The sequence below is a fragment of the Ictidomys tridecemlineatus genome, chromosome 13 (assembly GCF_052094955.1).
Source record: "Ictidomys tridecemlineatus isolate mIctTri1 chromosome 13, mIctTri1.hap1, whole genome shotgun sequence".
Taxonomy (NCBI): Eukaryota; Metazoa; Chordata; class Mammalia; order Rodentia; family Sciuridae; genus Ictidomys; species Ictidomys tridecemlineatus.
In genome coordinates, this window is record NC_135489.1 from 39127891 (window position 1) to 39141349 (window position 13459).

Below are 13459 nucleotides of genomic sequence, written 5' to 3' on the forward strand. Positions count from 1 at the left end.
TGGAAGGTTATTTCTTCTTTTTTTCTTTTATTTGTTCTAATTAGTTATACATGACATCAGAATGCATTTCGGTTCATTGTATATAAATGGAGCACAGCTTTTCATTTCTCTGGTAGTATATGATGTAGAGTTGCACCATATGTGCAGTCATGCATGTACCTAGGGTAATGATGTCCATCTCATTCCACCACCTTTCCTACCCTCATGTCCCCTCTTCCCCTCTCCCCTTTGCTCAATTGAAGTTCCTCTGTTCTTCTCACACCATGTCCCCGCATTATAGATAAGCATCCACTTATCAGGGGGAACATTCGGCCAACTCAAAGTGGATCAAGGACCTAGGAATTAGACCAGAGACCCTGCAACTAATACAAGAGAAAGTAGACCCAAATCTTCATCATGTCGGATTAGGTCCTGACTTCCTTAACAAGACTCCTAAAGCACAATAAGTAAAGAATTAATAAATGGGATGGATTCAAACTAAAAATCTTCTTCTCAGCAAGAATATAATCAACAATATGAAGAAAGAAATCACAGAGTGGGAAAATATCTTTATTACATGCACATCAAATAGACCACTAATTTCCAGGATATATAAAGAACTCAAAAACTCAACACCAAAAGAATAAATAACCCAGTCAATAAATGGGCTAAGGAAATCAACAGATACTTCACAGAAGGAAATGTACAATTGATCAACAAATATCTGAAAAAATGCCGAACTTCATTAGTAATTAGAGAAATGCAAATCAAAACTAAGATTTCATCTCACTCCAGTCAGAATGGCAATTATCAAGAATACAAGCAACAATAAGTGTTGGCGAGGATGCTGAGAAAAGGTACACTCGTACATTGCTGGTGGCAATGTACAACCACTCTGGAAAGCACTGTGGGGATTCCTTAAAAAAGTCTTGGAAGGGAACCACAATTTGACCTAGCTATCCCACTCCTTAGTCTATACCCAAAGGACTTAAAATCAGCATACTATAGTGACACAGCCACATCAATGGTTATAGCAGGTCAATTCACGGTAGCTAAACTGTGGAACCAACCTAGATGCCCTTCAGTAGATGACTGGATAAAGAAACTGTGGTACATATACACAATGGAATATTACTCAGCTTTAAAAGAGAATAAAATCATGCCATTTTCAGGTAAATGGATGGAGTTGGAGAATATCATGCTAAGTGAAATAAGCCAATTCCAAAAACCAAAGGCCAAATGTTCTCCCTGATAAGTGGAAGGCATTGTTTCGGGAAACAAGTAAGAAAGTGGTCATAGGAGCTGATCAAAGATCATCACCTATCCAACTGGCTTGCAAAAGCAAACCATATTAGCTTCAGTTATAGAACAGTTTCTTTAGCTGTACAAGAGCCAAAAGAGTATAATGGAATTACTGAAGTCAGGCAAACTGCTCCCACTCTCAAGAGCATATAGGACCAGCACATGTACAATTTTCCATCTTGGATTCATCCCTCTTTCCCCTCCACTTAAATATTACTCATCCTGGGGCTGGGGATGTGGCTCAAGTGGTAGTGCGCTTGCCTGGCATGCGTGCGGCCCGGGTTCGATCCTCAGCACCACATACCAACAAAGATGTTGTGTCCGCCGAGAACTAAAAAATAAATATTAAATATTCTCTCTCTCTCTCTCCTCTCTCTCACTCTCTCTTTAAAAAAAAAAATATTACTCATCCGTTAAGGTCTGTGTTCAAATTCTAAAATACTCCATTAAACTCTTTTTACCGATGTCTCCTTTTTTGAGTTTGTGCAACTCACATTCTATACCGTGCAAGTTAGCATTTTGGTTTATCATGATTTATTATTTTTTTACTGTTTTATGTAAAAATTTCTCTGTTAAGCCAAGAGAATTGCAAATTTTCAAATTCCGTATTTTTTCCTTCAGCAGATGTTTAACCATTATTTGGTGATCTACTGATTATGTGACCTAAAGAGAATTTGGTAGAAAAATGACTGTGGAAAACCAATCAGAAGAAAAAAAAAAAGAAGACTAGTAATAGTAGCTAATGTTCATTATGTGGCTTTATTAATTTTATTCATAGAGCTTTACGCTTACTATCTTGTTTAATATTTGCAGAAGCCAGTGTGGAAGGAGATTCTATTGTTATAATCCTTATTTTATGGATGAAGAAAAGCAGCCATGAGAGAATGAATACTTTGCTCCAGCCACTGGCCTTGGTAGAGTCAGGATTTGAACCTCAGCAGCCTGACCCCAGAGTGTGTACATCAGCACTATACTAGATTCTAACCAAAGTTGGCAGAAATACATAGGAAAAAACAAAAAACAAACAAACAAAAAACTAGTAGTGGAAAGAAAGTTACATGATAGTCAATTTAGGTTTCTATATGGCTAAAGGCTAGGGTTGCTCCTGAAACAACATAAATTTATTACATTTTTTTTTTTATTTTCAAAGGTTATAATGAAAGGGCAAGTCCAAGTCTGAACCAAAGGATTAATCACGTCATTCTTAGGATGTCCAGACTCTTCCATTCTAAACCTTTCAACTAAAACTCTGGTTTCAAAGAGTGTGTGTTCAAATTGTCCTGAAAAGGAATCATTATAACATGTCTCAAAATGATTTTTACAACATCGTTGTTCTTTATTAGCAAGGTAGTGATTGAACAACTCCTTCCTCAGATCATAAGTGGAGACACTCAGCCACACGTGAGGGGAAGGATGAGCCAGGCACATTGGCCTTTACAGGAAAATCAGAGTCATCCAGAAAATATGAATCACGTCTGTCCCAGCCCCAGAGAGGAGGATTCTTCTAGTAGGCAGAAAGGCACAATTTATATTTTCCTGGGAAGCAAAAGAGAGACAAACCCCAGACTATGCACAATTAACATTATAGAGAGATGTTTATTTATTTATTTTTCTGTTTTTCTAGAATCAGAGCGCTGAGAAAGGTTATTCTTTCTAAGTCTTTACTCTTTCCTGTCTTTTCTTTTAAAGTCAGACCACCAAGAATATCTCTAATTTTAGAAAACACTGCAAAACTGTGATGCTTTTGTTTTTTCTTTTTTCTTCTAGAAATAAGAGGTAGTTGGTAAGACATGTTTCTGAGTATAACTATGCTCCTCAGATATTAGAAATATAATCAAAGTCTCACATTGTTTAGAATAGTATTTTCTAAAAAATATTATTCTGAACAATGTTATTTTTAGTTAACAAATGCTTATACGATAGGTAATTATTTTAGTTAAATTGTTAATATAATTAATTGTATTAAACAATTTATAAAATTATTTATAAAATAAGTTGTATAAACTTTTTACATACAATGTTGTTTGAAATAAGTATAAGTTGTGGAATAGCTAAATTGAGCTAGTAAATAAAATATATAGTTTCCTGACAACTTAAATCAATTAAGTTTTCTCTTTTCATAACATGGATTGGAAGTACCAATGTGGAAAAGTATTTCTTATCTTGAGAACTTCCGTACCTTTCTTTTTCATTTTTGTTTCCTGATTATTTGTAAATCTTGATTACATGATTTTTAGAGTACTGATATAGACTAACTACTTTGGTATAGATAGGAATTTAAGCTCATATAAGCAAACTTGATTATTAAGAAAGCATAAAAATAAAGTAATTTAATATTCATATACCCTATTTGCTAGTGAGCATAGTATCATTATTAATGTTTCAATTGAATTTAAGGATATGGGTGGCTAGATTTTTATAGACCATTTGTAATGACACCTGATATTTTACTTGGTTAGGCCAAGATTTTGACTAGAATTACCTCAAACTTTAGTATGAGGATTATTAGATTATGATCAGATGCAGGAGGCTAGTCCATGACCACTCTTTCCTTTTATTTTATTAATGTATTTGCATTAAAAAGTCCTGAAATCCACATATGATGGTGGTTTTAATTCTATAATTGGTCAGAAACAGTGATTGTGAATATATCAGATCACAGAGATGGTTTCATACACAACTGATGAATAAATTATATACACACAATTTGGAAGATGTGAGTGCTTCATCTTTCCGGATTTCTCCCTGAACAGATGCTCCTCAACTTATGTTGGAATGATGTCCTGATACACCCACTGTAAGTTGAAGATATCATTAAGTTGTATATACATTTAATACAGTCACCTCACTGAACACCATGGCTTATCCTAGACCACCTTAAAGATGGTCGGAGCACTTACATTAGCCTACATTTGGGAAATCGTCTATTACAAAGCCTGCTGTATAATTAAGTATTGTATGCCTCATGTAATTTATTGAATTCTATACTGACAGGGAAAAATAGGATGGTGGTATGGGTATGCTTTCTCACCAACATAAATTGAAAATTCACGAGTTGAACTATCATCAATTGGACTTATCTGCATTGAATTTTTCAAATTTAAGAACCCCCAAACATTCTAATAAACTTTGTTTCCATCAAGACAAATTTCTTTATTGAATAAAAATTATATATGTTCAATTACTTAGAAACTATTTACTTTGGATAATTCAAATTTTCAATAACAGATTTATAAGCTCAATTAAATTAGGAAGTTAAACTTTGCATTATGATGGAGATACTAAGAAAATCAAATATCCTTAGATATACACAAACATTCCTTTAGAATGCTGTTTAGGATGCGGCCTAGTGTGGCAAAGCAAAACTGGACTCTGATCCTGAATTTGAATTCCAGTTTTAGCCATGTACCAATTGTAAAACTTGGGGACATTACTTCATCCTCTGTTTCTTCATCTTACTGCCCTTATACATGTGAGACTTTAGAAAATTGATAGCTCTAACCCATCCTGGCCCATAGTAAGTGCTTAATAACTGTTAAACACAGCCAGGTGTGATGGTGCAGACTGTATTCCCAGCAGCTTGGGAGGCTGAGGCAGGAGGATCCCAACTTCAAAGCCAGCCTCAGCAAGTTAGTGAGGCCCTAAGCAACTTAATGAGACCCTGTCTCAAAATATAAAGTAAAAAGGGCTAGGGATGTGACTCAGTGGTTAAGTGCCCTGGGTTCAATCCCTGATATGCTGGCCCCTAAAAGACACTTTTGTCACTAAACCAAAACAAAACAAAATGGAAGGGGGGGGAAAAAAAGCATAGAAGAGCTACTTTGACTAATATGGGTCATCTCTGACAAGGCGCATAGGAACACTTTCTTTCTTGAGCAAAGAGAGCTCCACTACACAACTGTGTAGGCCGTTCCTTGCACAACTCCAGGGGGTACTGTTCCCACTGTCGTTTATGGGAACTCCTACTGGAGTTGCGCAATGCACAACCTGGACAGCTGCCCAGCGAACCTGTAGGAAAAATGTGTGTATTAGATAGATTCAGTTTTTTTTTCATATAATTATGGATAGTAACCAATTGTCTATATAATTTTCTTGTGATGAGTTTCACAAAACAAGCCCTCACCCTAGGCTAGCAGATTGATTCTTTACCGGGAAGAAATGGCCAAAGGCTAAGAGGTTTATGAGAAATCTCATGGACACTGTGTGTTCTAGTTCCAGATGAAAACCAGTTTCAGGTATGAAGCAAGTGGGAGTGCTAATTGGTAGAAGTAATTACATCTTTCCTGACTTCTGCCCAAGTCAGGCAGGGCCAGGCAGAATCCGTTGACAAGGTTATCCTTATTTTAGAGTCTTAACTTTTGGAAAAGTTCTGTAGGAAACTTATCTTCATATACTTATTAGTACTGAAAACAATTGTTTTATTAGTTAAGAACAGATTTTCCTTTTGTTAAAATGGGCCATTTAGCCTGAAACCCTTTTTCTAAAAATTTAATTTTTGAATGTTTTATGGAAAAGGTGGTTGAAGATCTTTCTCCTGTATTTAGAACACGTTCTACTCTGAACTTGATGCTTAAATTCCTTCTGTGTCTTTAAAACAACTGTATTAAAAATCTTTGGGTTTCAAACATCTCTATTAATTTTGCAGTGAGTAAAGCTTTATGTAATATAATAACATGAAATCAGATGGCTCATTATTCAAATATTTACAGGAATGCTAGATGACAAAATGTGTTTTGGATATTTGTGAACTGCAAAACAGTGAACAATGGTTTCCATTGAAGACAAAACTTTTAAGAGGTTTGTCTCTTAAAAGAGTCTTTTTTATCTCTGAGGGTAAAGCATTTTCAACTACAAATCTTTTCCTAAAATTGTTTATCATTTTGTATTATGTGAAATATCAGACAAGTGTAAGAAATTAAAAATAAGACTTTTATTTTTTAAAGAAAGAATAAGCAGGTATTCTTCATCCCTTCCCCTTCCAAATAATTAATTCAGAAGACAATAGCTGAAATTGTGTGAAAGTTTTCACATTTGAAAATATCCTTTATTCCCCTATCATTATATTCATTTAAAATATAGCTATTATTTTTTTCTGTGAAATTTCAAAAATATTAATTTCATAATTAATTAAAAAATTTGGTGGTTTTTAAAAATATCTGAAGACACAATATTGAGATGTCAGGAATTATCATTATTACTACAATATTACAAATGATTAATATTAGATTCTTACAAAGCAATTTATATTTCTCATAGCACTTTTTTTTCACACTTTCTGCTTTATTCTCACTATGGCCATTTTAAGTCGTCAGAGGGTGGGGTATATTATTCTTACTTGACAGTTGTGGCCACCAGGCGTGGAATGAGTCAGTGGAACAGCTATAGATCCAAGCCAATGACTTAGTTGCTCTATCTCACCTTACTAAGCCACCCTTGTAAGGTCATTGAATGGCAGAATTTCAAAACCTCCAGATATGTCTTCCAACCTTCAGACCCCACCCTTCAACAACAAAAGGTGAGCGTTCTCACTCAACAGTGCTTTTGGGAACATTGCTTTTTTTCCCATAACCACACTATTTCAAAACTCTGGGTGGTTCCCCATTTCTGAAAGGATTACGTTCACCTTCACAGAATGTACTTTTCAATCTCACCTTCATCTACCTTTCCAATTCATGTCCGGATTCTTCAACACAAATTTTTACTCTAGTCACACCGTTGGGTCCATTGCCTCTAGGCAAATACCATAATTACTCCTGTCTTTGCTTATGTTGGTCTGAAAACAGAAGATATCTTCCTTGGACCCATCTCCACTTATCCCATCTCAAATCTCAATGAATTCATGGAACCTTATTTACCCCCCTCACTCCTGACTGACACTGCCTTCCACTAATAACATTCATAGTCGGCCAGTACTGTCTAATAGGAATGTAATGAGAGGCACAAAGGCCAGCCAGTTGAATAATTTTAAAATTTCTGATAGTCACATTAAAAAATTCAAAATGAATTTTAACAATATATTTACTTAAAGGACTATATCTGAGATGCTATCATTTAAATGTTATCAAGAAAACATATTCGTGATGTATTTTACATCCTTTTATCATACTGAGTCTTTAAATTATGATGTGTTTTGCACACTTACAAACACCTCTCACTTCAGACCAACTACATTTCCATTGCTTAATACCCACATGTAGCTAGGGGCTACCATATTGGTCAGGTCAGGTCTGGATCACTAATTTTAATATTTTGTGTGAAGTTATACTATTGTTTAAATTGGTGTGTGTGTGTGTGTGTGTGTGTGTGTGTGTGTGTGTGTGTGTGTGAAATTTTCCTGGGTGGAGAAAAATGTCTTCCATGTCACAGTTTCCCCCATGTCACTAGCATTATAAGAGAAGGAGGTTTAGGCCTTATTCCATCATTTATTCATCCTGCCATCAACTTTGTGTCCTCTGTAAGAAAGTTATTAAAGATGAAGCAACAACCCTGTTGTAAGAATTTTACAGTCACTGTAGGAAAAGAGAGGTGACTAGAAGTCAAAGCTCTCCTAAGCCATGGTGAGCCAACTCTACATTCTTATCACAACATTCTTCTGACATCCCTGGCCACATGACCCCTGACTTCTTGAGCTTTGTCCCTAACTTGGACATCTGGTTGATCAGGCTACCTGCAGTTCAGTCCAGAAATTTCCCATCTGAAAAGGTGGAACAGCCATGCAGCTATCACATCCTCTTTACAACATTCTTGGGTAAGAAAAATTCACTAGACACCCAAAGCAGTTACATTGTCATAATAGAAAGAGTCTTAGGAAGGAATGGCATTCATTTTCTGACTGTACCTTGTCTTGAGAGGGAAGGCTGGGGATTCTACCACATAAGGCATTCTGTTAGATAACTTGTAGTTTTTAGAAAGTTTTTTTTTTTCTTGAGATCAATTTCCCTGTAACTTCTGGAAGTTCCTTTATTTCAATCTTTTGAGATGAGGAAATGAAATGAGCTGATGCCTAGGCCAATCACACTTACCATCGACAAAGCGGAATTAGCATTAGGAATCTTTCGATATTCATTTATGGTTATTTTGCTCTTTGGCTGTCTTCATGTAGCTGATAATGCTATGACATATCTTTTTTTTCCTTTTAATACAATATAGTTAAGGTATAAACCAGCCTGTAACATCTAGGCTCCTGTTTTGCTCCTTGGATTCCACTTCTCTTTTAGACCACACTCTATCAAACTTTTCCAATCATCACAAATATTACTCTCCTGAACATTTTTACATTATACAATGGTTCATGTCTTCCCTGCCCCCTGCAAAAGGATGGATATGATTTGCACACGGTGGCTAAACATAGAAAATGATTTCTTAATAATCCCCCAACTTCTCTAAAAGCAAAATCACTTTGATTTTAATTCAACAGTCCAGCGCCTCACACATGCTAAGTGGGTGCTCTACCACCTAGCCACAACCCCAGCCCCAGTCTTCAACTATTTTAAAAACATGTCAGGTACTAAAGTCCAGACATGTAGAGATCTTAGTCATATGCTTTAGAAGAGACACGTAATCTTGGAAAATAGAAGAGATTCTCGTGTGTTTTACTTTGTGTGTTTTAAAAAAAAAAAGAATAAGAGCATTACTTTGAGGAAAATGAAGGTACTGTGAAAAATATTATTGGAGATTAGGTCTACTTAATTGGTTAACTTAAGAAATACTGAATGGTTACTTTAAAATCCAAAAATGGTTACTCGAAATTCCTTTCTGGTTTACTTTTCTTTGTAAAATACAACATTAAAAAAACACACACACACACACAAAAAAAAAACAAAAACAAAAGGAGGCAATTGAAAATTTTGGCAGTTTCATTTTATAACCTTTAGTTCCATTGTTTTTGTTTAAGAATTTGATAATGGGGATTTGGCAATCAAATGTAATGTACTCTAGCAAGAAAGGGAACAAGGAAAGTTGGTGATTATTATCAGAAAAAGACAGGACTTACCATTAAAACAGCCAGAGCCCCTGTGGTTCTGGGGAAAAGCCAAGCCATAGTTGGTCTCTGATTTCCCTGGTGAGCTAATTCAGGAGATCCACTGTGGCTGTCCTCAGAGCTGTCTGCTTGTGATGTTTGCAAAAGCCCTGTCTCTGCTGTCTGCCCAGGAGTCTACAGGTGGCCTGTTAGGCAGTTCCTCCCCACCCTAACCCAGGGATTGGTCCCAACAGAAACACTTGCATCACTCTTTTCTCCCAGGTAAAAACTCGACACACCTCATTTCCTCCAGCAATGAAATCCTTTGTTGGAAGCTGAAAGAAAAGCTCACAGGCTAAAGACAAAGTTGAATGGGAAGGTACCAGATGAGTGATAATTAATCAGAATGTGGAAGTGTCTCGGCTAGCCTTGACCACCCTGAAAAAGAAGTTACGTGACTTTTTGTGGTTACAATTGAAACTGAAAAAACAAAACAAGACATACAAAATTCCCCCAAAATCTGCATGTGGAGAAGTATGTGATTTTAGACTGAGTATGTGTGGGTACATCTAAAATTAAATAGAATTTTAAGTAATAATGCCTTTCACTGAAAACATCTGAAAATACAGGGAAAAATCATGTTAAGCAATTATTAATGTAAATTCCAAGTAAAGCAATTAGAAATAAAATTGAAGGATCCAATGGTACCATGTATATATGAGATGTAGAAATCATGCATGGCAAAGTCAGATCTCTGATAATACTTAAATGACATCTTTCTCATTGTATTTCTTTTAATTTGTGAATTAAAAACAAACAAACAAACAAACAAACAAATTGATAGTAAGATGGATTATCTTTGTGTTGTTTTAATTATTTTCCCTAGCATTCAACCTGCCTGTTTCTGCATATGTCTAAGCTCCTCAACTTTTGGACTCTACCCCAATTTAGGGTGGTGGGACAAAGCTAGTAACATCATTTTTAGTTAGTTTGCTTTTAACTTGGCAGTTAAAATCAATTTTAATAGTTTCAGAATATCCAAAGAATTTTGGTTGGTAAACGATCAATTTTATTTTTGGCAGTGTGTATTGCATCAGGTTTTAGAAGCTTTTTGGTTTCAGGGACTCTATTTGGACAGAAAGAATCACATAGCTCAGGAGTTGGGAAAACATCTTAGAGGAAAAATTTAGTTTTTGTTTCTTTTAAACTTTGAAAAAATACACAGCACATAAACTTTATCCTTTTTAAGCGCAAGTTCGGTGTCGTTAAGAATATTCACATTGCTGTGCAATCAACCATCACCACCATCTGCCTCTAGAAAAGTCTTGTTTTTGAAATAAAGTTTTTGTGGATAAAGTATTATTGGAGCACACTGTGACTATTTATTTTGTTTTGTGAATGGCTGCTGTGGTGCTACAAGACAGAGTAGTTAGACTCAAGACAGTGGGGCCATGCTTCATCCCCAGCTCTTTATATTTTGACACAGGGTCTTCCTTAATGGCTTAGAGTCTCACTAAGTTGCTGAGTCTGTTTTTGAACCAGGGATCCTCCTGTCTCAGCCTCCCAAGTCACTGGGATTATAGGTGTGCACCCCTGCAACTGGCCAACACCATATATTTTAAATAACATTTGTGACAAATGTGTGGGGTGCTGAGTCTAGAAGAAGATGAGTGAATCTTTAAAATCAGTTTCTGCTTAGAAGGAAAACTTCAAGAGATTATGTTTGACATTCTTTGTGGAGTTCCCTCCAAATTTCATAAACTTATATTATGCCATTTTGGATAAAATCAGAAAGTGAACAATGACTGAATCCTTTCCAAAATGGAAAAGTTGAGGCATGGGACAAAGTTTTGAGAAATTAATAAGTGATTTTTCTGTAACTAGACTAATGGGCAAATACGAGTGAATGGAAGCTGGGACAAGTCTTACTGAATTTATTAATGATTTGTATAATGGGAAACTCAGTAACTAAAATGTTGGTTACCTTTCTGAGTTTAGTGTTTGAATTTGATTAACAGTGGGGAGAGGTTTGGGTGTGTGTGTTTTTTTTTCTTGTTGGATAATGAGGACAGTATGAGCAAACTCTAGATGGGATCAACAAAATACACTAGAACTTATTTTTCTAATGAAAGAGTTATTGATATAATATATTTTGTTATTTTCTTCATTGCATCTTTATATATTTTCTGATTTTGTATTGTAACGAGAACATATTCGTTTTACAATTTAAAAAGTTATTTTGAAATTAATGTGAAGAAAGCAAATCATCACGAATAATATTCTAAACTTTGGGGCAGGGGAAAAGGGACAAAATTAATAAACTTCCAGTTCTTGCCCATAATATAATATTTTGCAATTCTTTAGAGTATTATTGTGCGAATCACAAAGGACATAGAATAATAGCAGTGAATTATAATATTTATAGGCCTATAGCTATTGAGTTGCATTGTAGACTAAACTCTAGATATGTCTCACTTTATTCTGATTTATCTTTCCTAAAACTTCATTGTATTGACCGATTTAATGAATGCAGGTTTTAAAAGGGTTATCGTTTATTTCCTTACTTGAATAAAAGTTAAAGAACTCATTGGTATTGCACTTTGGTATTTTGGTATGTACCCTAAAGTTTCTTGGTGAGGTGATACATAGAGAGTATGGGAACCTTCGATAGGAGAGTAATACAGTGTTCTTGGTTTGATGCAGGCTGGTTCATTTACTTGTCCCAATCAAAGGGAGGTCATAGAAATCAGTGATAAATCTTACTGAGCACCCCCAAGACGAACAGAACTCTCTGTGCTTTTTTATATGTGCCCTTGACATTGGAAGATGTGGGCCTCAAAGCACCTTTGTGTTATGGTCACAGTTGCATGGTGCTAGGGAGGTCGTCTGGAAGGAGCGTTTGCACAGTTTTCTGGGCTAAGCAGTGCTTTCTCTTGCCACTTAATTTGTGTTTAGATAAAGGAAAGAAGGGAGGGATTTCCAGCAGCTTCTGCTCGGGTGGTTGTTTTTACTCTCTGGATAATGACTTTGCAAAAGCCCGACTTGAAACTGGCTCTTGTTCAAGAGGCTGAAATAAGAACGAGAATCATAACAGTAATACTCATTAAAAGGGAACATCGTTTTATGTGTATGCTATGCTTCAATTAATGTGCCATATTGAAAGCAGGAGAGTCAGGAAGTAGGCACAACACATCGCAAGTTGAAAAAGCTAAAGAAAACTTTTCTTTGCTGAAAATCCAACCATGTCACACTATGGCATAAGAAGCGAAGTAAAGAGAGTGAATATTTATTCAAAGAGGCAGTGTCCTCAGAGGTTTCCATGCTGCTTCTAATGCTCATTATCTGTAGCAGTTCTCTTGCCCATGAAGTAGATTAATTAAAATTTGGCTTCAGAGGCAAGTCTTCACTGGATTTTGTTTTGCCTGGAAACATGTATGTAATAAATCTTATATGTCACACGTTACTACTATAAGATGTTCGTGCTTTCCTCAAATTCATGAATTGAGATGTTATTACACATATATCTTGAAATGGCCTGCAAAAGTAAGTGACCTGCCACTTTTTGTTTTTCAAGGTAATGGAAATCGTACACCTCTTCCATTAGGATCATCACCTGAAGGAATCCAGGCATGTCCGAAATTGTACGTGTGATTGTAGAAAACAATTTGTACTTCAATAATTGGAAAAAGTGGGAAGGGTGGCCCAATATCCTTTTAGATGGTAGGCAACATCATTCATCATGCTTCTGTGATTCCTGGAATTATTTTTTTTAAAGATTTGCATGATTTCTATCAGATACTGATTCAAATCCAGGCTTCAGAAGGGTAAATATTGATGAATGTACCTTTTTAAAAAGTTTACTTACACTGTGAAACAGGGAATTGACCACTCTTTGCTCTGATTTAGTCTGATTCTGCAATTGTTTATTTGTGGGAATATGAATTATAAATTTTCCAGAGAATGTTCTTGCTCACTTCAACAAAACGTTTTCGGCAGGAAAATCTTTTTTTTTTTTTTTTTTTGGTTTGTTGGAGGTAAAATGAACAAGGTTGAACCTCCTTACAAAATATATATTGAAGCCATGTAGTTGCTTCCTTTTCTGAGCTTCCTCACCAGCCACACTCTCTCATAGAGCTGAGTGGACCTATCTATAAGTTTGCCCTCCTTCCTTTCTGGACTCTTGCCCAGGTCACCCCTCACTAGGCAGCCTGAGTGCCA